The following is a 21,903-nucleotide window of genomic DNA, read 5'->3' as shown; positions in this document are numbered from 1 at the left end:
GTGAGGCGCGTGCCCGCCCGGCCCCGGGGGCGCGAGGCAGCGCGGCGGTTAGGAGCCTGCACCCCGCTGCTGGGGCAGGGGGCGGCGCCCCCGGGTGTGTCTGTGGGTGGGGGGGGGTGAATTGTCTCGGGCAGCAGTTGCCCCGCAGCGAGGGCAGCGAGGCGGGAGCCGGTCTCCGTGCTCACCTGCCAAGGCCCGGACAGAGCCGCTCCGGTCCGCACAGACTCTGCCACAATGGATACTCCAGCCTGCCTGCCTGCACCGTGGGGGCAGAACCAGAGCTGTCAGTCACCGGCAGCGGGAGGATGCCCGGCCTCCCTGAAGTTTCCTCCACTTGCAAGTAACTTCCCCAGCCAGGATCAGTCCCAGCTGGTTTCCGAAATCACCGGTGGGGAGAACTGGGATTTGAAAGGGGGGGGGGGGGGCGGTGCAATTTCGTTTTCCCCTCCAGAGGCTCTGCGCACAGAGAGAGGCAGGAAACGCTGCTCTGCCCAGCACAGACGTAGATTTTCATTCGTAAGTTAGGCTGATGTACGGTCCTTCGAGTTTATTTACTAAAGCCCCGTTAGACATGCTGACAGTCAAGACCAGAATGGATCTGTTCTACATGGAAGGCAGAGTGCTCCATAAATCGCTGTGTTCCAGCCAGTGGATGGATCTCTTTTTGGTTGCTAGACCCTGGATTGACTCCTGTCCGGGACTAGCTCTCTCAATTACTCCTGGCTAGTTTCAGACATATAAATCCCTCTTCCTGGTTAACTAATAGATAGTGATGGTCCCCTTCCCCCCCCCCCCCCCCTTCAAAAAAATCTGATTCTCTGCCTTTACCAGTTGGGGTAATGGCCAGTGGGCATTACATTCCTGCAATAAATAAAAAGAGTGGGATGCAGAGGAGATAACAGGAATTAAAGGGTAGGATTCCCATGAACTCTGGAGTCACTGATGCATGGCTATGTGTGAAATCAGCACTCTCAGTAAGATGCTCTAACAACTCGATTTTTGTTTCTGTGACAAAGTAAGCCAGGAAGCCAAGCACTGAGGATTATTCACCATGTTACATCCATAAAGGTGAGACTAGAAACCAAGGGCTAATATTTATTTCCCCTTTAGATGCTTGTCCCTATGGTCATGCTTCAGTGGAGAGATGAAAGTGGTCTCAGACTTTACCGCCACAAATATTTCAATTGGATGGTGAATCATTGGGCTCTTAAAGAGTCCAGACGTATTGTCAGCCTCTTCTGGGTCTCTCAGATAAAGTACTGGGGTTCAAGAATGGACTTTGCAGAGGATCTATACATCTTTTTACTGTATGGGGTCCACCTGGTCCCAGCAAAGTATGTAATTAGGGAATTCCTGGGAGGAAGAAGATGGGAAACTGGGCCCAAAGGTCTCTTAATTACACTCTCCAGAAACACCAGTGTCTAAGCTCTGTCCAGTAACCTCCATTTGTAACTCACAAGGAAGCAGACAAGAAAGAGGTGGCGCAGATCCACAATCAAATTTCAGTGACTGGGATGCAAGTGTGATCTTCCACTTGGCATGCTGACTTTCTGATATTACTCGTATCACAGAAATAGGGGCATTGCTTCCCCTCCAGCCATTTTATGCCCAATATTGCTTGCCTCCTTTCAAGGTGATCAAGGTGACTCAACCTAGCCTGGGTTGATAGAGGCGGAGGAGGGGAGGGGCGGGGACAACGACAAGTGGTGCCACAGAGCCAGTGCTGGGGGAAACCAGGTTTTAAGCCAGCTCCCTCCAGCACCAACTCCTGTTCTCCTCCCTCCCCCTTTGCTGCCTCTGATACAAAGGCAACAAGGGAGGGAATGCGAGTAGTAGAGAAGATTAACCAATAAGCCGAGGCTTAGTGGTTAAATGTACACTCGACTGTTCATTTATATCCCTACAACCCAGTGCTTTCTTCCTCATGCTAAAAGTCTAGAGATCCATTGCAATAGGACTAGGTACTTCAGCCTAATGGAGGCCAACCTAGACCTGCCAGTCACTGGCTGCATGGGAATGCCCCTCCCCCCAGAAGTTTTCTTTGCCTTCTTGTTGCAAAGCTTGTCTGAGGAAGACTGACTCCAAACTTGGTATCATATTACTGACTAACAATTTGTTTCAACAATATGTCTGTCTAATTCCCAGTCATGTCCCAGGGCTGCATTTGCCTTTTGCTGGGAGTGTCCCCTTAGCTCTGCTTCCCTGCTGAGATGTTCGCAACACCTGGTGCCCCTGCAGGCTCCAAGAATCAAACTAGGCTGAGAAAGCCAGAGGGTAAAGGGAGGACCAGTTTCCTACTCTCCCCTCCCCCACTTTGAGTATCTTATTGGAAAGCTTGGCCAGCTTTGTAGGCAGATAAGTTTCCCTCTCCCAGACTAGCAAGTGTGGGATTGTTTCTTTGGCATGAATAGACAAAGACATGAAGGAGTGGATGGGGTTTTTAAACCAACTCCTCTGGCAGACCAGCTCCCACCTGACACCCCACACTACTGCCTCTAATACAGAGGCAGCAGTGCAGGTTGGCAGGGGGCTCCTCAGCAGTGGGGCCAGACACACTGGTTGTTGGCCCTGCCCCCAGGGACTATAGAATAGTCAAATAACCGATAAGAATTCCTGTGGTTACTCATGTAGAATAGTGATAGAAATGTAGCCGTGTTAGTCTGGGGTAGTTGAAGCAAAATGCAGGACAATGTAGCACTTTAAAGACTAACAAGATGGTTTATTATTAATAAACCATCTTGTTAGTCTTTAAAGTGCTACATTGTCCTGCATTGTGGTTACTCAGCTATTCTATTACCCGCTATCTACATCCCTGCTGGGCTGTACAACATTCCACAACTAGATTAGAAGGAATGGACAAAAATGATCAATAAACACAACCGATCAACCCCCAAAGTACTGGAAAGCTCCATCCTGAGCAAACACTTGGGCTGCGTCTAGACTGGCGTGATTTTGCGGAAATATTTTTAACGGAAAAGTTTTTCCGTTAAAAGTATTTCCGCAAAAGTGCGTCTAGATTGGCACAGATGCTTTTGCGCAAAAAGTGCTTTTGCGCAAAAGCATCCGTGGCCAGTCTAGACGCGATTTTGCGCAAGAAAGCCCCGATCGCCATTTTAGCCATTGGGGCTTTTTTGCGCAAAACAGTTCTTCCCTGTCTACACTGGCCCTCTTGCGCAAGTATTCTTGCACAAGAGGGCTTTTTCCCGAGCGGGAGCGTGAAAGTATTTGCGCAAGAAGCACTGATTTTGTACATTACAAAGTCAGTGTTCTTGCACAAATTCAAGTGGCCAGTGTAGACAGCTGGCAAGTTTTTGCGCAAAAGCGGCCGCTTTTGAGCAAAATCTTTCCAGTCTAGACGCACCCTGGATGTTTGGGGGGTTAAATGCTAATGCAACTTTAAACTCTTTTTGTGGCCAGTGTTTTGAAGGTTTGCACTCCTTCCAATCTGGGGATCATTTTGAGAAAGACACAGATCCTCACAAAGACCCACCTCCCCTCCAATACACTAATTTCCCTCCACTGTTCCCACAAAAAAGTTCTCAAAATATTTAATCCTGTACATCATAAGAAGAGCACTGACCACAGGGGCTATATTGCATCTATTAAGAGAAATTCAGTTTTTGGCACTATCACTCTTTTGCAACATTTGAATGGAGACTGTCATGCCAATAAAGTGTAAGTATATTAAAATTTAGGACTTTTTGTCCCTTTCTCACTTTTCAAATGACACCATCTCTTTTCTTCTCCAATCCCCACCCTTAAAATAAATCCCTGCTCTTTGAAAGCAGCAAAATTACACTGGAACAAAGGCACTTCTTCTGGACCAGCATCCCCATCCATGGACAGGATAGCTGCCTATACTAATCAATTTCTCCATGTAGACAAGTGTTAGTTCTATCCTTTTTCCTCTCTAGTCTTTATTCTTAAGATGTCTCCTCCTTGTTCCCTCCCACACAGTCAGCTATTGAGAATTTCTTTCCCCTTCACTTACCCATCCCCCACTTCTTGAGAGGGGCTGAAAGCTGGCCCTACATTAACTCTTTGCAGTTGGAGTTTTTCATTTCCAGCACACCAAGCAGCTAACCAAACTCAGAGGGGTAGCCCATATGAGTCTTTTTTACCTTACCGTGTCTCACTGTGGCTACTACCAAAGCAGCTCCATTGATGCTGCAGCAGTCAAATATTTTTTAAAGAATCAACCTACTATAGACAAAGCCTTCTTCCTCCTGAAATCTCTGCTTCTTTATCCATACACCCCACCCCAAACTGTACCAACTTTTAAACCGAGCCTATTTCAGCATTTATCTTCAGGGTTTTTTAAATTAATATCTATAATCCCTCCACCTTCAGACATACCACTGTCTTCACCTCAGAACAGCATAAATTAAACGTTTTTTGGAGGCAGTGCATGTCTTTCACTATGTGTGTGTATATTCAATAATATAGAGACCACTGTGATTAGGGCTTCCAAGTGCTACTGTAATAAATATAATAATATATAGACGTGCATCGTTGGTGAGTCACATCTTGGGCCCAATGCTGCTCCCACTGGGTTTATGGATTCAATCTAGTTCCTTAAGAGATCAAGCAGTGTAGGCTGGAATTTTAAAAGATGCCTAAGAGTCAAGCATCCAATTGCCATTTGATTTAGGTGCCTTTGAAAATCCCAGCCTTACAGTTTAATCCTGAAAAATACAAATTAACAACAGGTTATCAGATGCACTTTCCCTTTCTACGCATTGTTCTCCACTGCCTTGCCCCTTGTGTATGAAATGGGTTTAAAACTCCACTAGATGAGAAAGATAGAGCCCTGCAAATCTGCAGATATTTGCTTTATAGCTGTGGGTGTCCGCATCTGTGGACGTGGATGCAGATATTCGCAGTTTATTTTTGTGGCTGTGGATATAAAATTTTGTATCAGTGCAGGGCTCTACAGAAAGGTACCATATCATAGAGCATGAACAACTGCACAAACTTCTAGGCAATGGAGAATCATTCAATCAACCTCAAATAATCCCACCAAAATACCATTCTTTTTATTCTTTTTTTTCCCCCTACCACCTCCCATTTTGCCTTACCTCTATTCCTTCCTCTCTTTGAAGAGCTCTTGAAATCTGTCATCAGAACATTTTACTTTGCTCTTAGGGTTAAGTTGGTACTTTACCCTATCCCCTCTGGGAATTTTCTACAGTAAAATACCAATAGGTGTGAATTCCCAAGACAGGAATTCTCAACTGAGAAATCCCTACTGCTGGCCTTGAAGAGTTTTTCACCATGGGAACCAACAACAGAAGCCTCCCTGCTGATTGTAATAGCTCTGACAGTTGTAAGGTGGAAAGGCAGTTTCTCAGGTGGCAAAATCCCAGTCCATTCTAGGCTTTAGAGGCTGTCAGCAACTGCATTACACTTGAGGAGGCCTTTCCATCCCCATTTAAGTTCTTACAAGCCATTGCAAAGCACCCAGCTCTCCAGGTTCTTCACAGTATTACAACAAATCCAAGAACACCCAGAACACCATAGCTGCAACCACACCGTGTACCACTGGCTTAGAAGCTCATGGCAGCAGCAAGTATACAACCTCAATTTTTCTGCTCAAAAGCACAATCTCCTACAATTTGGCCTATAATATACAAGTGATGAGCCCCAATTCTGTTCACATGCCTATCAGTTCAAAACACACACATTCTGCTTTAGATACAGAGCTTTGCATGCCCTGATTGCTGCTTTCTTGCTTTAAGCCCCCAACCCTGCCAAAAGTTATTTTACACACGAGTATACACTCATTGAATTCAATACAATCAACAGCACAATTTACTTAAATAGTGGCATACAGAGTATACATAAAGTTTGTAGATGATACCAAGTTGGGAGGGATTGCAAGTGCTTTGGAGGATAGGACTGTAATTCAAAATTATCTGGGAAAACTGGAGAAATGGTCTGAGATAAAGATGATGAAATTGAATAAGGACAAATGCAAGGTACTCCACTTAGGAACAATCAGTTGCACACATACAAAATGGAAAACAAGTACCTAAAAAGGAGTGTTGCAGAAAGGTATCTAGGGGTCATAGTGGACCACAAGCTAAGTATGAGTCAACAGTGTAACTGTTGCAAAAAGAAAAAAAAACATTTTGTCATGAAACATTTTGGCAGGAATGCTGTAAGTAAGATATGAGATGTAATTCCATGCTGATTGGGCCTTAACTGGAGTATTGTGTCCAGTTCTGGGTGCCACATTTCAGGAAAGATGTGGACAAACTGGGGAAGGTTCAGAGAAGAGCAATAAAAATGATTAAAAGTCTAGAAAATATGACCAGTGAGAGATGACTGAAAAAAATGGGTTTGTTTAGTTTGGAAAAGAGAAGACTGAGGGGACATAACAGTTTTCAATTATCTAAAAGGAAGAGAGAGAAAAAAAAACACTCTCTTTGACCTCTGATAAGACAAGAAGCAATGGGTTTAAATTGATGCAAGGGAGGTTTAGGTTGGGCAGCTGGGAAAACTTCCTGTCAGGGTGGCTAAATACTGGAATAAATTGCATAAGGAGGTTGTGGAATCTCCAACATTGGATATTTTTAAGAGAAGAATACCTAGATAAGTAGTGGGCAACTTGCAGCTCACTGTGGTTTTATGTGTGACTCATGAGACATTTTGTTTACCATTGCAAGGTTGCCAGATTCTGCTGTTTTCCATCTGCATAGGTTTTTTTTTCCTACTGGCATTACTAAGATGACATGCACGTAAAGCAAGGGCACGTAAAGTGAGGTGTTTGCTGACTACACACAGCATTGACTGCAAGAGCCATGCACTCCCTTTACATCCAATCAAAGTGTTGCCAAAATTCAGTGAGCACACCCTGTAAATTCTAGGTACGCAAGCACAGTTACAAGACTACCCTATCCCAGGAGACCTTCTTTATTATGACAGTCTTGCAGCGCATTCAGATGAAGTAGGGCCACTCATGTGGCCCAATCACGAGCCTAGGTTCCCCATTGCTGGCTTACATGGTGCTTGGTCCTGCATGAATACAGGGGACTGAATTTGATGACCTCTCAAAGTTTCTTCCAATTCTATTATTCTGTGATTCTAAGTGTCAGCACTAGGGCTTTATTCTCTTCTGTCATTAACGCCAGTCAAACCTCCTCCACGATAGGCACACATTGCTGTTCCAAATAAAACAAGTTTTGCCTGAGAATGAATGGATCAGACCCTTTGGTCCAGGGCCTTGCTGCTTCGTCCTAAAATTATTCCATTTCCTTTTCTTCTTTATAGCAGACTGGCCATTATTCTCAAATTAGCCATCAGACAGTCACATAGAATCATAGAGCACTAGAACTGGAAGGGCCCTCAAGAGGTCATCAAGTCCAGTCCCCTGCCCTCATGGCAAGACCGAGCATGGTCTAGATCAGGGGTCAGCAACCTTTCTGAAGTGGCATGCCAAGATTTAACATCTCTAGTAAGTGTCTGGCCAGGGGGAAGGAGCAGGCTGGGAGTGTGGGGTATCAGTGGAAGGGATGGGGGGGGTCAAGCTCCGATGGCAGAGGGAACCTGGCATGGCTCGAGGAGAGGGGGAGGGAATCAGGCTCAGATGGCAGAGGGGACATGGTGCAGCTGTGTGTGAGTAGGGGGTAGGCTAGGATGGCAGAGGGGACCCGGCGCAGCCCAGAGGGAAGGTTGGGCATGGATGGTGGAGGGGACGGAGCACAGCCCAGTGGGGGGGGGGAGAGGGGGGTTGGGCTTGGATGGTGGAGAGGACCTAGCCCCAGCAGCTCCTCCCCCATGGCACAGCCCCCCTGGGCATGAAATGAGAGCCTGATCTGGAGCAGCCCATGGCTGGATGGGATGGCGCCAAAGCTAGCCACAGCAAGTGGCTGAGGATGGAGGCAGAGGCAGGCGATGGCATGAGGACACAGATGATATGATGGCGTCAAGCTGTCGTTCCGCAGGGGGGAAAATATAAAGACAGAGAGAGAGAGAGAGAGAGAGAGAGAGAGAGAGAGAGAGAGATGATATAACCATTGCATTATCAGCTCTCTGAGCCCCAATGACCTGACTTTGTGGAGCAGTTAACAGGATTGGTGCCCCAGTTTTTAATTCATACGTTCCAAATTTGGAAGGAGACACTATGATCATCTAGTCCCATGGTGTCCAACCAGCTCTGAAGCAGTAGTATAGTGGCTACTGCATTAGCGAATTAGCCACACTCAACTGGTCAAATGGACACATGTGGCTAGTGGCTAGCGTATTAGACACCATGGTTCTAATCTAACCTCCTGCATCACAGGTCTGCTCCTTTCAAGACATTAGTCCAGATCCAGACATCAAATAGACAAAACTAACCTAATCCATTATAAAAATGCAGCTGTAGGAAACCCTCATCTTATAAAGAAAGCAGATCCTGCAGTAACTAAGTAGATACACTGCAAACCTTATTTAGCAATAGATAAAAATTCAACATTATCACCCAGGTTTAAAAAATGATATATTAAACCAGAAGGAAAATCATATAAATACGGAAAAGCATATGCTCATACAACACTTAGAATAACATACATTCCATGCAAAATTAAGGTAGAGACAAATGTATAAAAGTTAAAACATTCAAAAATGTACACAGGAATATCAACTCAGTTACACTGGATATGCATTACACAGAGTATTTGTTTACATATGCAATTAGATGTGGACAATCCATGGGAGCTTGGCTTCAAAAACTTGTGACTTTAATGCATTAAAGTAGAGCCCTATGTGGAAATAATATTTATATCCGTGGATGCAGACATGGACAGAGCTGCAGATCTCAAGTAACAATGAGTGAAATCAGCAGGGCCATGACTAGTGATCAGGCTAGTAACCGCAGAGGCAACAGCAGCAGCATGTCACACCCACTGTGCAGGCAGTACTACCGTCCAGAACCAGGCAAGCTGCTTGCACGTGCCAGCATGACCAGGGACAGTCGCCAGCAAGCCTGGTGCCTGTCGCAGTGGGCACGGCTGTCAGCAGTGGCACAGCCATGCTGGTAGAGCTGCCCAGGCTGGGCACAGGCTCCTGTGAGCAGCAGCCCTATATTCTGCTGCTTTTGCCACAACAATTACTAGCCCAGACACTGGTCATGGGCACGCTGGTCTTGCTCATTGTTGCTACAGCCCTGCAACTCTGCTAATACCCACATCTGAGATATACATTTTGTATCTGTACAGACTTTATTATTTAATGTCCTTGATTTTTTAAAACTACTCTCTAACAGCCCTGCGATTTGCCAACTGCCCGCATCCTGCCTCTAGCCAACTATACCACATGCTAGTCCTTGAGAACAATCCCCGCACCAGACCGCCCTGACTACATCCATCAAAAAGCCTGTCACTTGCCTGGTATGCACCCCTGTATTTTCATGCCTGAAACAAAGCAAATGAGGCGGTAACACTGCCACTGGTAGTGCAGCAGGCTAGAGCAGCTTCCAGCAGCTTACTCTAGGTAGCTGTCGGCATATCCGGGGGATGCGCTGCTCCCGCCCTGAGTGCCCCTGCACACAGAGACCGCCGCATACCCCCTGCCAACGAGCCATTGCCAGAGGGGGTGTCTCAGGTAAGCATAATACCCCCTCTTGCATCCCCTTCCACAACCACATTCTCCCCCAGAGCCTGACCCCTCAACCTCCTGCACCCAAACTCCCTCACAGAGCCTGCACCCAATCTCCTGCTCCAGTCCAGAGCCTGCACCCAGCATCGAAGCTCTCTCCCAGAAGCTTGGGGGGGATTTGGGGTGGGGATGGGTGCAGGCTCTGGGAGTCACCAAAATTTCTGCAAACCTGCCGCCCTAGGGCCCTTTGGCTTCTGGGGAAGGCTCTCTGAGCTGGAACTGCACCCTAGGGTGCAACCCTGCATCCTGGCCTTAAGGCACTGATGAATCAGGCCCACAGTCTGTCCCTCCCTCTGAAATCAATGGGAGTTGTGCGCAAGCCTTCAAGGTGGAATTTGGCTCAACAGCTCTACTGCAGTGCTAGAATAAAATAAAAATAACTTCAGCCTGATTTCTTCTTTACATTGCACATGAAGGAGAAAACCAATCTCTCACTGTAGTCCAGGCTGGTCCGTTAAAGTGAATGGGAGTCACATGGTTAAATGCCTGCCATGAAAACGTAGGCGTTGTTGTCTGTTTTGCGAGGCAGAAATCAATATTCCCGCCTCCTCTCCTTCTGTTATTTCACCTTGAGATACTCATACTCAGATAGATGAGATCTGAATTTTATTCACTGTTATTGCAACTTTCTTCTTTTCAACATTTCACAGGGTCACATGTTTTTGGAGCATGAACTGGACTGCAGTTTGCCACTCAGCTCCCTAAAAGAAGCTTGAAATACACTCATCTTCCATTGGTGCTTGAAGTACACTTATTTTCCTTACACATCACATATCCATGGCTATTTCTAATTATATTCCTCAATCCCCTATCATGTAATTCTGTTCTCTGTGTGCTTCAGGAACAACCTTCTTTATGTCATAGCCTCTATTTTCCCCCATATTCCTATAATTTACTCCCCAGTGCTAGCCTCTTCCATAAAGCAGCCTCCCAGTCCATGCTTCATTATGTAATACATCCAATACTCCCTTCCCCCCCCCCCTCATCTATTGACTGGCAGTTGCTTGGTTGAGACTGAGACATGGATGAGAGAAGCTGGTTGGTGTTCGATCCAGACAAGTCTGAAGCAATGCTGAGTGTAGGAAACTACCTGAAGATGTATTGAGTATAATCTAGTAGAAGATAACATTTGTTTCTTTGATGGGGAAAGGTGGCTTTTGTTCTGACTTAGGGGTCTGGTTAAATTTCCAGATGTTGCTAAAGGATCAGGTAGCAGCCATGTCAGGATGGCTGATTTTTTTATAACTTACACATGGCTGAGAAAAAGTGCCCCTCTGATGCAGACCCAACTACCATCATTTATGCCTCTGCCACCTAAGGATTAGAATACTGCAATATGGCACTGTACTTTAAATCCATTCACAACTGAAGCAAGTGCAGAATTCAACAGCCTGCTTCATAAGCCATGAATCTATCCTGCCATGAGCATTTTTACACTACTGCTCCATGATCTGTACTGGCTGACTGTTGGCTTTTAGATACATAAGAACATAAGAATGGCCAGACTGGGTCAGACCAAAGATCCACCTAGCCCAGCATCCTGTCTTCTCACTGGTCAATGCCAGATGCCCCAGAAGGAGTGAACAGAACAGGAAATCATCAAGTGATCCCTCTCCAGTCATCCATTTCCAGCCTCTGACAAACAGAGGCTAGGGACACCATTCCTACCCATCCTAGCTAATAGCCATTGATGGACCTAATCTCCATGAATTTATCTAGTTCTTTTTTGAACACTACACTATGTGGCCTGGGACCTGTGTACTGAGGAGGTCACATTTCTCACCTTCCTACATTGCTGCAGTTGCAGACAGCAGAAACCTTTAACCTGGCACCCCCTTAGTATAAGAGAAAGCTGCCAGCAGGTCCTTCTTGGTGAAATCCTCTTCATTTCAGAACTTGGTCTCCCAGCTTAATCGAAAATAGCTTGTCTTTGATTATCATCATGGCATGCCAAAAAGCTCAGTTTTCTTCTCTGTATTATGAAGAGGGGGGAAGCTTATGTGGGTGGTGAAGAGTGAGAGGAGGATGGTTCATTCTTTAATTTGCCTGTTTGCTGGTTGGGAGCAGGGGGGTTAATGGAGTTGCTGAATTTATAATTAAGGAATTTTCAGTATTTGTAGATTAAACAATGTCAAGCGAGCCTAGAGTGAATGGACAGCTACTGTTTTTAAAAATAGATATATTTAATTAAATTATATGAGTTTTAAAAGCACAAATCACTGTGATATTGAAGTGCTGTATCAGGGCTATATAAAACAAAGAGCTCCATCCAAAAGGAAAAGGCAGATTTCCCCCTTGCTCTTTGTTTTATTCATTGGCAGCACGTTACAGCATTTCTTCTACTGTGGTTTACCAGATTCAATCCAAAATGTTTGTTCTTATCTACAAGGTCCTAGATGGGATAAGCACACACTATCTCAAGGTCTGCTTCTTCTGACAAGGGTAGGACTTGTTCATCGTCCTAAAGCAGAATAGGAAGAGTCCTACTCTTGGCAGAAAGAAAGGCAGTCCTTGAGACAGTATATTCCTATCCCCTCTAGGGCATCATAGAACAAGCATTTAAGACTGGAGCTGGTAATGCATAGGGGGCAATGCAGATCCTGGAGCATTGAGGTGATGTGCTCTCTTTGGCTTCAATTTGGCTTAGGCAACAGGCTGCTGCACTATACATCAGCTGTAGCCTTTTGTGTCCTTCTAGCCTAGACACAAAGCAAAGTGAATGACAATAGTCGGGCCTAAAGGTGAGGAATGCTTCAAGTGCTGTGCCTAACATCTACTAAACAGAAAAAACTGAGACCATATGTACACTGCCACTTTACTGCATTGCAACTTTCTTGCTCAGGAGTGTGAAAAAACACCTCCTTGAGCACAGCAAATTGCAGCACTGTAAAGCGCCAGTGTAAACCGGGCTACTGCACTGGGAGACACAGCCCTCATTTGGGTGGTTACACAGAGCTCTCCCAGCTCTGGTGCCATGACCATACTTCCATTTTAAAGAGCTTTAATGTGTTCAGTGTGGACTTAGCCTGAGTCATTTTGCTAGCCAGAGGCAGAGGAAAATACTTTTGGTGATTGCTCTTCTATGAGCATCTAACATCAGCAAGGAGGCCAGCATGACCCAGCATCTGCAAACAATATTTAATTACCAGTGTGCAGATGCCAGGTTTCCTGGGTTCCATTATGTTCTTTATTCAAGTTATGATTTCCTCCCTACACTGAGAAATCTGGAAGACTGCATGGAATGCACATTGCTGGCATCACAATCCATGGCAACATATAGAGTGTCCTACAGTATTTCTGTAGAAAAATGTTAAACGGAAGTGGAGATAGGACGGAGGCCTCCTGCGGGACTCTGCATGTAGGGAAGGATAAGCAGTGGCCCATTAGGATGCTCTGGGACCTGGTCATTTCTGCTTTTAGCTTGTATTAGGGGTATTCTTCCCTCCATTAAAAACTATAGTATGCAAGCAGTTATTTTACCCATCCCAGTATGCTCCAAAGAGGATGGCTCTTTCTTTCGTTGACTCATTGTTTTGCATTTAGGGTGACTGAAAAAGCATTATATGATTTGGTGGGAGTCTCTTCTGCATTTTGGAAAAATTACAGGGACAGTCAAAGGCCCAACTTCAGTGGCACAAATAGGCACAACTCTGATATCAATGGAACTGCACTTTCTGAGGACCAAAGGCTATAGTAAATTAAGTCAATTAGGCGCTTTGGCATCTGGAACTGAATCGGGGACTTCAATGTACTACACATATGACCTATCAATGAGAGATTGGACTCAGATCTATAGTTCACAAACCAACAACTCTTTCAGCTACAGATGGAACCTTGCCCCAAGTCCATCTGCCACCCTAGGGCTGAGGAAGGGAGGAAGGAATGCTGACCCTAGAATTGCTGCCCAAGGGTTCCCCCTCATGAAGGCAGGAATCCTGGAAATGCTAGATTTGTCACCATGTCACCAATGCTAGTTTCTGGTAGCAGTGTGATGACACATAGGGACATGTACACTTAGCAGAAACTCTTAAATCCTCTGCCCTGCAAAGAACTGCACATCATAACTGTCCACTGCCCATGGCTGGGGAGTCAAAGATGACCTGCTCATACCAAGATCTCTTAGTTTTAGCTCCTTCCTGGTTTTAACAACTCAAATTGCTATGTCTTACTATGAAACTGTGCATTAACTCTTTAAACCTTGTTTTTCAGAGAAACATTGCTAGTTGCCATATACAAATGTAAGGGTTCCTGAATTGATGGTACAGGAGGAAGCTCTTGAGCAAATGCACATTCTGAGATTTCTCTAGGAGAAAGCAGGGCATGGGGTCTTAACCAGCTCAGATGTTGGGCCTATTGGCAGACTTTGCTAGTGGACTCATAGTCCTAGTTAATGACAAAGCATCTTTTGGAGTCAGCAGGGAGTAACATCCATGAATAGGGATGTGAATGAGTAGCCAACTAGTTGATTAATCATCAGTTAATCTAGTCAACTACTCGCCTTCCCCTCCCTTGCTGCCTCTGTATCAGAGGACAGCAGGAGTCGGTGCTGGAGGGAGCTGGTTTAAAAGTTGGCTCCCCCCAGCACTGCCTCTGCAGTGCTAGCTGCCTCTATCAGAGGCAGCAGCACTGTGGGGAAGCAAAGGAGGTTGCCGCGAAGCAGCCTCTGCCTGCAGTCAGCCTGGGCCTGCCATGGGCAAAGACTGCTTCACGGCAGCAGTCCCTGTCCGCAAGGGTCTGAGTTCCCTGCAGACGGGGCTGCTGCCAGAGCAGCTTCTGCTTTGCAGCAGCCTCCTTCCCCTCCTCCCCCCAGCAGTCTCTGTCCGTGGGGCGGTCGGATCCCCTGTAGACAGGGGCTGCTGCCACCCTGTGCTGCTACCTTTCTATCAGAGGCAGCAGCGCAGAGCAGCAGGCAGCTGGTCCATGAAGGGAGCTGGTTTTTAAACTGCCTCCCCTCACAGACCAGCTCCTATCTGGCACCCCATGTTGCTGCCTCTGATACAGAGGCATCAGCACGAAGTGGCAGGGGCCTCCCGAGAAGTGGAGCCAGATTGCACTGGCTGATGGCCCCACCTCTGGGAACTATAGAATAGTCGACTAACTGCTAAGAATTCATGTGGTTAGTCAGCTATTGTATTACCTGCTATCTAACATCCCTATCCACAACTCAATGAACATGAAGAGCTAACAATCTTTTCAGCCTAAAAAGTGATCTCAAGAGACCACCAGTGAGGTACTTCTATAATTCAGGCCAGTGTAGGAACTGTACACAGATCCAGTGAATAATATTGAAAATCCATAGATGAAGGGAAAGTTTTAAAAGAGAGGGGAACATTTCTTTTTAAATCAATACAATGAAGGTATCTTAAAGGAAAAACACTGCAAAAAAAGGGACAAATTGGCCACACATATATCTTTAATGATCTCTTTACTCTCAACAAAGCCATTTTTAAAAACACCAGATAATATAACACACCTGATAGAGCAATAATCCCCACATGGCAAAATCTGATTTCACACCTGGTAAATGAAATGCCTCTGCTGCGTCCCAAGGTCAGGGTTAGGCGTTAGGGTGAGCTGTTAATGGAAGGTTAGGGACTACATAACACATAATGGCCCTTCAGGGAATAGCTTTCAAATGCTCTTTTCTTGTACAATAATGCAGTATCATCAGAAAGCACAGGTAGCACAAACTAAAGTCACTGTCGCTGACAGTGGTTAACTGTGCCGAAACCAGCTGACAGCATGGGTTAAGGGTTTACATTCCAGTGCTCTGAGTAAGGTGGGGATTGCTCAATTTTAGTTCCCTCTTAGTTCACTCTCCTACATTTTTTCATCTGTCTCCTCATATGCCTTCTGCAGCACACCACCTTCAATCAGCCACTCCATCCTAACACTCTAGCTCACTGTGATAGAGAGCAAAGCTACAGAAAGCCATAAGAAATTACAATGGTAGAACAAACATTTCAGCCAGATGCAGCAAGGGCCTCTGATCCATAAACAAAACAACACACACAGTGAAACATCAGCAACACATTGTACAGGAACCCAAATTCATTCAGAAACTGCCCTAAATCAACAAACAAGTCAGCCAGACACAGCTGGGATAACTGCAGAAACTGTCAATCACCCCCAGACAACCAGGAGCCGAAATCTATGCAGAATCTGCAGTAAACAGAAATACTGCAAATATAAAATTTGAAATCAAAATCCAGGCAAGAAATAGCACTGATTTGGCAAACAGACAGCATCTGCATAAAAACATAACTCAATAACAGTGAAAGGAAAGGAGAAAGGAATAACCCAAGAGCAAAACAGAATGGTCAGAATTAAGGGATATGGAAAGTTTAACACACCTTGCATACAGTCCCAAAACTTCAGAACAAATTCTATGCTAACTAGGGATATTAGTGTGTAGCCGTTTACACAATTAACCAATAAGCTCAGGCTTATCGGTTAATCTTATCAGTTACACACAAAAACCCTTGCTGCCTCTGTACCAGAGGCAATGGGGGGAGGGAGGAGCAAGAGCCAATGCCCTTGGGGAACTGCCTGTCTCCCACCCACCCACAGTACCACCTGCCCCCACGCTGCTGCCTCTCTATCAGGGATGTAAAGGACTAGTCGACTAGCATATAAGCAAATGCTTATCAGATAGTTGACTAGTCATTCCCCGCCCCTTACTGCCTCTATCACATAGAGGCAGCAAGGGGGGAGGAGATCAGGGGGATACTTAAAAGTAGCAGTCCCCAGCTGATCCCGGGCTCCAAGCGCTGCTGCCACTTTGAAATGCTGGGTGGAACCCACATCAGCTGGGGACTCCCCAGCTGACCCCAGGCTCAGTGTGCGCTTCCGCTTTGAAAGGCAGGGCAGAGCCCAGGATCAGCAGGGGACTCCCCAGCTGACCCTGGGCTCTGTGTGGAGTGCCAGCTTTGAGATATACAAGAGTCCCCAGTGGGGGCTCTTGTGCATTTCAAAGAGGAAGTGCAGCATGAAGCTTGGGGCCAGTGCAGGACTCTGAGCCCCAACTGTCTCTGAGGCTCCATGCTTGTGCTGCCACTTTGAAATGCACAAGAACCCCCACTATGGCTCCTGTGCATTTCAAAGCGGAGCCCCAAGTCAGCAAGATGTCTCACTGGCCCTGGCCACTGGGGCTCTTGTATATTTCAAAGGCAGAATGCAGAAGAGCTTATCGACTAGTAAACGGAAATTCCATTGACTAGTAAACTAATTGCTAATTAACATGCTTACTCTCTATCACAGGCAGCAGGGGGAGGGCAGAGGGGAGCCGGTGCTTGCAAGGAGCCGGCTTAAACATTTTGGCAGTTACACGAATACCCAAATACATGACTTTTAACATCCCTAGTGCTAACCTGACTACAGATATTCTCACTGATTTTCAAATATAGCAGTTGATGTTCTTGCAAACGGATGCTGACTGTAAGGCAGCAAGAATTAAAGTAACAAGGAAAACTAGTTTCTGAACGACAATTAGATGTTTTGAACAAGGGGGAGGGACTGATTTAATCTAGGTCAGTGGTCTCCAACCTTTTTACACCCAAGATCACTTTTTAAGTCTCAGAACAGGCGAAGATCTACTGCCCCGCCCCTTCCTTGAAGCCCCGCCTACATTATATGAGGAAATCTAATGTAAATGCACTGCGCAGGTGCGCAGTTCAGAGAGGGCTCAAGAGCTACTCTTGGAGCCCCTGAGATCTATCGGTAGATCGCGATCTACTGGTTGGTGACCACGGATCTAGGTGATTTGAAATCAGCAAGAAATAAATCTTGATTTAAATAATAAATTTTAATCTTGTTTTGTTTTGGTACTTATTTGGTTATTTGCCTAAACAAATCTTGCTTCTCATGGATTGGCAATCATTAATATGTGCTGATTTTCAACTAAACATAATCTTAAATTTGGTATTAACCAGGAAGATACACATTTATTAAAGCAATTGTAGAGTTTAACATACAGTTATTAAGATTATTAATTTTTACATTTTTAAAATGTTAACGAATGATGCATTTCTTATTTATTAGGTTTTTTTTACTTGTGCTTTGTTACTTGTGCTTTGTGTTAAGCTGTATTTGGATGAAAACTGGAGTTCAATTAAAATGCATTTTAAAATTGTTTTTCATTAGTTAAATATAACTATCTTAAATGTGCTGGATGCATAAGAAGAAAAAAGCTTATCAAAACCTGTTTTGCCTTTAAAACTAATTTATTAAACAAAGGAAGTATTATTTGCAGTGAGTGAACTGAACTGAATGTTTCTGATCACCATGTCCTTCAAGATTTTAGAACTAGTAGATCTTGTTTTCTCAGACCTCATTTTTATTCACTGATTGGAAGAAGGAATACAAGCTTTCCTGTTTTTTCAATTTCCAGTTGGCATCTGAACTTTGAACTAACTAGCCACTGAATTATAGTAACTGAATACACTGAAATGAAAATATTCCCTCTGCACCTGCAGAAGAGGCTATCACTGTCAAAAGCAGGTTTAGCACTTCAAAAACTCTGGTTCCAAGTGCTTAGCCAGCAAGTTCTACCAGTTCTGTGGTTTGATTTTTTTAAAAACTTAGGCAGCAAACATATACTGCTTAATATTTAATGTAAATGATTGCAATAGATTATAGTACATTCAGGGCTTAGTATAAATTATCATATTTTCAGATTTAAATTTTAAATAGGCTTATTTATAAAAATAAACCTGTATTTAATTTGTGTTTGTTAATGACTGAACAAAGAAAAATCATAAAGAAAAAAAATTGATTTTTATCTATCTTGGCTTTAAAAATAAACTGTAAAATATTTGAGGCTGAAAATTAAACCATGAACCTGATTTTGAGATATACTGAGAGCTTCCACTGACTTCATTGGACATTGCAGATGTTCAACACCACCTAGCCAGATGCCCGATGATTCTCTAGAAGCTGTACAGTGATGCATATGTTCCCAGAGGAAGACTGAGCTGCAGCAAGGCCCTCAGATAAGCAAGAGTAGAACCATCTACCCACAGACAGGAAAGTGGTAACCTCCTTCACTTCCTTTGTGGCTTTAACCTAAACCGCAACTCCTCCCTTTCGGTTAGAAGTCTTTTCTATACATTCAGATATTTGTCAGCTTTTCTTTATCTAGTATGCAACACCATTCAGTGCTGTATGGAAAAAAAATCTCTTCCTCTCTTCCACGCCCCTGCAGTTGCTCTCATATTCAAGAATGACTTTCAGCAGATGGCACAAAACAAGTCTATTCTATAGGTCTTCACTTACTGTGAATGACAACATTTTTTAGGCACTTTGGTATAAAGCAGGGGCGGGGAACATAAGGCCCAGGGGCCAGATGCAGTCCCTGGCTTGCCTGGATCGGGCCTCCAGAGCTCAGGGCTCCTCCCCCCGTTAGCAGCACAGGGGAGCAGATGCTGTCACTCCAACCCCTCCTGTCCCCGGCCCAACTGATTTTTCTGTGGGTCAGCGGCTACTGACCCAAAAGAGGTTCCCTACCACAGTATAAAAGGTGTGTAGCTATCCAGTGCCTGTTTTCAGGCAGCAGGAAACCATGTTGTCCTTCAAAAGGAATGACAAATGAGCCAGATTCTGAAGTCCTTACTCACAGAAACATCCAATTAAAAGCTCAGTGCAAGTATGACCTGTGTAAATGTTGAGTAAGAACTGCAGAATCTGACTTCCTATTTTATTTTTTTTTAAGTAATATAACATTAAGGCTTAAGGGCCAAATCCTGAAGGTTTTGGTCAGTTTTTACTTAGTGAAAGCTATCATGGGTGACAATGAAGTTTTCTTGATGTAGTGACTGAGTCAAAAACCAAATAAGCACTTTAGTATTTGGATTTAAAAATACAAGATAAGGATCCGACCTACCTAGCCCTCACAAGGCATGGTGCCAGATGCTCCCTTCATGCCCCAACACAGGAGCTGCGCACAACTGCAGTTCTTGCACTACCTTCTCCCACAGAAAATTTAAATTTTATAGAAATTGCATTTTCTATCAGAAAAATCAGTCTGATAAATTTCCCAACCAGATATATTTGTGCCTGCCTGAGGCACAGTTTATTCCACACATGCTGCTGGGGCAATGCAATTCTATTTCTTCCTAACACTGGGAAGAGCTGTGCCTTCCAGGTACTATTCAGCCCTAAAGTCCATAGCAACCTTCATTTAGACATACGGAACATATATATTAAAGTATCCATGTGACAACATAAACAGTCATTCAAACCAGCACATATGCAATATGACCAAGTTAATATTGTAGTGGGAACCTTAACTATTGAATGTCCTGGTACGGAGGCATTTAAATTTTTACCCTTAATATTGCATTAACATATTTTTATGTATTTCATTTCCTTGTTTAGAAAGAAAGAGAAATTGGAAAGGGAGGGGAGGAAGGACGGGAAAGAAATTGGTCAGGATCTGCATGAAGGAACCAATACATACACATGGATGACAGGGAGCTAGCCCTTTGGTGTTACAAGTGTCAGTCATCCCAAAAGCCACCTTAAGGAAGTGTGGATGCAAGCTACTATTCAGTGTGTAATTGTCTTTAGAATGGTTACAAGCTTTACATCGGGGTCTCAAACTCATGGCCCATGGGCCACCTACAGCCCAAATAGTTCCACAATCTGGCCCATATGCAGTTGCTGGCACGAGTCCCTGGGGCTCTGGGGGGGGGGGGTTAATACTTTTCTCCCCAGGCCCAGCCACTATTTAGCCTTCATTCTGCCTCTTTTCACCCCTGCTCTGTCTCCCCCACACCACTGCATCCCCTGAGGGACATGACCTTGGTGACTACCAGGAGGCCTGGCATGGGATGGCAATATGGGTCAGCCCTCCTGCACACTCTGTGGCGGGGAAGTGGAGCAACACAGCAGCCTGTGCTCCACTCCACTGCCATCTGTCAAACCAACCCTGCTGCTCCACTTCACTGCAGCAGTGTGTCCCAGCCTCTTCCCACTGCCACAGTGAAACAGAGCGACTAGATTGGCCTGGGAGATGGTGGTGGAGCAGAAGAGAAGTTCCCGCCACCATGACGATCGCTGGGGCTGGGGAACACTCCCTGCTGCTGGCGCTGGCCCAACCAGGGTCCCACAGATTAACCTGAGTATGGGAGACCATCCCGGGACTCCCATCCAGAGAACAGTTGGGGTGGCAGCCCCAGGGCTCCCCAAGGTGCAGAACCTAGGGCGGCCACCCCAACCCATCCTATTGATGGGACAGCTCTGCACACACCTCTCCCAGGCCACAGGGACATGCCACCATCAGTGCAGAGCTAGCAGCCAGAAGCTACTCTAGCCCTGCAACACTGCCAGTGATGGTAGCAGAGGCCCCCAAAGGGTTTTAAATTGCCCGGGGGCAGCAGGTGGGGCAAGGAACACCTGGAGGGGGAAGCGCACGGAGACTCCTGGCCCTTCACGGAGCCACACCACGGAGGGGTGCCTGCTAGGAGGATTTGAGGACTGGCACTGGCCCTAAGGTGAATTGAGTTTGAGACCCCTGCCTTAGTAAAGCCAGCTCCCTTTTCCCTCCCTTCCTCTCACTTGAGTAAAAAGATGGTCTGCTGGTTAAAGCCCAGGATCTCAGTTCTATTTCCAGCTCTGCCTGATGCTTGCCAGGCAAGCTTGTACAAAATACTGAACCACCCTATGCCTCAACTTCCCCATCTGTGAAATGGAATCATACATCAGCGTGTTATTTTGAGTCTTAATTTTTCAGTGATTATAAATAACTTAGGGTATGTCTACAATACCACCCTAGTTCGAACTAGGGTGGTTAATGTAGGCAACCGGAGTTGCAAATGAAGCCCGGGATTTGAATTTCCCGGGCTTCATTTGCATATTGCCGGGCGCCGCCATTTTTAAATGTCTGCTAGTTTGGACTCCATGCCCGTGGCTACACGTGGCACGAACTAGGTAGTTCGGATTAGGCTTCCTATTCCGAACTACCGGTACACCTCGTTCTACGAGGCTGGTTTAGAAATGTAAATTTGTTATTCTTTTTTTTTTTTGGGGGGGGGGGGCTGCAGGTATAGAGTAGTAGGGTCCACCACAGGTCTTTGATTAGAATCTCTAGTTTATGTCGAAGTATCAAACTGGGAAGTGCACTCACCCAGTCCATAATTTTGTGCCTAACAAAAGAGATAAGACATGAAGCAGTACATTTTCAGAGTTCCTAAAAAGGTTGCTTCTAAAGAGACACAGACAACTTGAAAGATTTGAAGCTGACTAATTTTAGGCAATTACAATTTC

The 21,903-nt window shown here is 45.3% G+C and overlaps 1 long non-coding RNA gene across 2 annotated transcripts; it reads left to right on the top strand.

Moving 5' to 3' along the window:
• Positions 1–206: 206 nt before the first annotated feature.
• Positions 207–18,955, top strand: LOC142820476 (uncharacterized). Of its 2 annotated transcripts, none has more exons than XR_012897710.1 (3): positions 207–340; positions 1,017–1,068; positions 18,530–18,955. It is a non-coding gene; the product is annotated as an uncharacterized LOC142820476 (long non-coding RNA). The 2 variants fall into 2 exon arrangements; XR_012897709.1 differs by lacking the exon at positions 18,530–18,955 and adding an exon at positions 9,248–9,807.
• The last annotated feature ends 2,948 nt before the right edge of the window (positions 18,956–21,903 follow it).

Source organism: Pelodiscus sinensis, chromosome 1 (genome assembly GCF_049634645.1).
Source record: "Pelodiscus sinensis isolate JC-2024 chromosome 1, ASM4963464v1, whole genome shotgun sequence".
Classification (NCBI taxonomy): domain Eukaryota; kingdom Metazoa; phylum Chordata; order Testudines; family Trionychidae; genus Pelodiscus; species Pelodiscus sinensis.
The sequence above is the reverse complement of the archived record's forward strand: the minus strand, read 5'-3'. Positions and strand labels throughout refer to the sequence as shown.